This window comes from Phaethon aethereus (assembly GCF_964289735.1).
Source record: "Phaethon aethereus genome assembly, chromosome: 2".
In the NCBI taxonomy this organism is placed as follows: domain Eukaryota; kingdom Metazoa; phylum Chordata; class Aves; order Phaethontiformes; family Phaethontidae; genus Phaethon; species Phaethon aethereus.
Window position 1 is genome coordinate 27,594,990 of NC_138582.1, and position 3,562 is coordinate 27,598,551.

Consider the following 3,562-nt stretch of genomic DNA (forward strand, 5'->3'; position numbering starts at 1 on the left):
CCCAAAAATCTCCTCTCTGTAAAGGTAATGTATTGGGAATGAGACTTAGGGACTGTGTGGGCTTCATCCTGTCTCGGTGCTCAAGAAAGAGGCTGCTCGCCAAGCCCCAGCAGGTATTGTGCAAGACAAATGTAGAAAAGGCTCTTAAAGGGGGGAAGGTGGGAATTGTGCTGTGTCCAATACAAACCCACGCCAAAATACAGAAATGCACGAGAGCTAAGTGCTTAGACAAGCGTTGGCATGCATGAGAAAATTTTATAGGCTTGCCTGAGATTTGATTTTTAACTTTTAATCAAATTAAGATTTGATTTTTAACTTTTCATCATTTTTTTCTTTTAAAGGTAGATTATTTATATCACTTAAGCTGAAGCTTTAATTCATCTAAAGCAAAGTACTCTTCAAATAATGACCTATTTAGATCTATTTAGTGGTTTGCACCAACTAAGTTAAAACAAAATGGTGCTGCTTTTCCTTAAGGAAGGATTGTGAAATCACTGGTAAAACTCACCCCAAAGGTTTGCAGCTCTTAAGGACTTGGCAGACTACTACAACTAATCCCAAAATGTCCTTCAAAGGATGCAGGGGTGAGAGGTCAGCTGTTACCTGATGGTCTGAATGTCTTTTGTCTGCAGGCTTGAGATGAGAGGCTAGAAAGTTTATTGTTAAATCAACTTACTATTAATAATCTAATAAATCAGTTAAATGACCTAGCTAAGAATGACATCACTATTATTAAAATGCAATTCTGTAATTCATCACACTGTAGCAAGATCTGAGTTTATCACTCTTAAGTCTTATTCATTACACACAACTACCACTGAATTACAACTCAATCACCTGTCTCTCTACCATGTCGCACTGCTTGTTACCGGGGTGCAATATGACCCGTCTCTGGATGGATCCCCCCCAAAAATTCCCCAAATTCCCCTTCAATTATCTAGTTCATACTGACTGTATATTGTTTATCTTGCACACTTTCTGAGACATGCCGTTCCATTTTAGTCTTGATTCCTCTGCCTAGCTCCAATTAAGTCTAAACACTTTATCCTATGTGCAAACAATTGACATACTAGAGCAAGACTTATCCTGTTAAATGTTTTTTTTCATCATTTTTGTGCTCATGTAGCATCCTGCTCTTAAGTGCTTAATTACAAATCATTGCCCTTTTGAAATGTTCTTTGGACAATCTCCTGGTCTCCTGCAATGGTCTTGTTTCTACAAGAGGCCCTGTACTCCAGCAGAACCTCAGGCTCACAAACTGTAACCCATTTCTGTAGCTTTAAGAGCTCTGAAAGTTGAAAACATCTATTCTGCTACTTAAATCATGTTTACCCTTGGTCACCCAGGAAAGCTCAAGCAAAGCAAGCACCAAAATATCCAGAAATTCTTAATAAACAGCAGAATGGTGTTGTATGAGGTGCTATATAAACATCGTAAGAAGTACAAAGTTATTTGCTTCAAATTACAGGCCAATGAGAAACAGAGACTGGCACTTAATGAGAGGGTAAAAGACTTTGAAAATAAGGAAAAGTTACTTGTGATTAAAATCAAAGCAGTAGTTGTTGCTGGAACAAGACACAAAAGAGGAATGACAGCTCATCTTCAGCTACTGCAAACTAGTCTACTTCAGTTCTGAAGTATAGGACTTGGCAACGACATTAAAAAACTTAATTTGTATATGCTGATTTTGCACACGACTTGACTTAATAGTTCTTAATATGGTGCTGCAGATAGTCCTGGAATGTATGGCCCACCAGCTCCAGCTGCACATAGAAAGTTGAAAATAATGTCATGAGGGTCTGTTGAAATTTTGAGTCATCAGAGAGTGCACAAGAGCACAAGCTGCATGAATCATGGATTGGAAAAATATTTTTGTACTATGATTTAGAAATAATTATGGAGAATGATGTTGAAAGTAATGCCAAATTTCCTGCTCATTACCTCTAAGTAAGTTTCCAGAATAACATACTAAAGATGATGACATCTTACAAAAAGACAAATTCTGAAGATACGAAAGCTCTGAAATATCCAATTGACAGTGTTTTACAATATTCCTCCAAAGCATAAGCAACAGAGTGCTCCAGAGTTAAATGAACTTGAATAAATTCTCTGTACTTTTGTATTGAACAACAGTATAAAACGCCAGCCATTTTCAGCAGCAGTGAAGAATTGCCTGTCATTGCTGGGTAGAAAAAACAGGGTATGCATGAATCTGTGGAAACTTCCAGAACAAGAACTCTTCTGTAATATTTAGGGAACACTTTAGCCATTGGTAATGTAGAGCCATTTTTCTGGGTTGTAGTTTCACATTTTGTCAATGACTTTGTCCTAGATATATGTGTAAAGTACCAACAGAATATTCAGCCACTTTCATTTCACTGATGTTGATTTATATGGTATAGTAATTACAAACTGATTCATACACGTCCAGAGGTTCATCTGTGCACTACAGTGTATGTGATTAAGTCTCTGTCTGTAATTGATGAGCTGTCTGTATGTTTGTGTAACTACTTCTTTTCTCCTAGTGTGTTTTCTAACTTCAGAATATTTTTTACCATCTTTAAACTTTTTTTTATAATTTTCCATTTTCACATCCACCTATGCTATCAAATCCTATTATGTATAGAAAGGCAATCACTGTAGACCTTGAATGTCAAACAACATTAATTTTAGCATATGAGTTTAGCTTATAGTGAATTGGGGACTGTCCTTTGAGATTTAATAATTTCAAGTGTTTTATTCTGCTGCAACAGTTCCCCTCTTGCTGCTATTTCACTTCTTTGGGTCTGCAGTTCCCTTAATGCAGAAACTGGACCACCTCTTATTCCTAGCTCTGTGTTTTCTCAAGAACAAGAGACAGCTTATGGGAACTGTCCTCTGATGCACAAGTCTCCAATACCAAGTTCCGGATATCTTAATTAAAAACCAGTTAGTTTGTTAGAGAAAAAAATTGACAACATAATTAGAAAAACAGTAAAACATCGTTTCCTCAGGCTGATACCCGTAGGCCGGTATAACCTTCTGTCATCCATTTTGTCAGTATTGGTTAGAGTGTAGAAACCTCTTGATGATTTATGCATTTGCCTGTTGTGCTTTGGCCACTGTCAGAGGTAGGATGCTGGGATAGCAGGATCTTTGATCTTGTTCAGTACAAGCACTCATGCTTTTATGGTGTTATGTTTTTTATAAACTAAGAGGAGTTCTTTTGTTTGCTTCCTTGCTTACCTTTGGGTAAGTATTTCTGCTCCTGTGCTTCTCTTACGCAAACTGAGTTCAAAGGTGGAATGCAAAATTGTCTGGAACATGCTGCTATACAAGTTTTTTTGATGTCTCTTGTTTTTGGTGATCTGTAAGTAAGGTTTTGTCTCAGTCTCACTGCCACCTTTTTATACCATGTACACTTTCAGACTTGTTTCTCCCATATTCCCATTTATGTAGTAGGACTCTATCTCCTTGAGTTGTTTCCCCAGTATAGCTAATCCACATTGTTTCTGGTTTATCATCAAAACCTACTGCTCAGCTCTTGACAGAGGAAGATGTTCTGTGTGGACACTGTTCTATG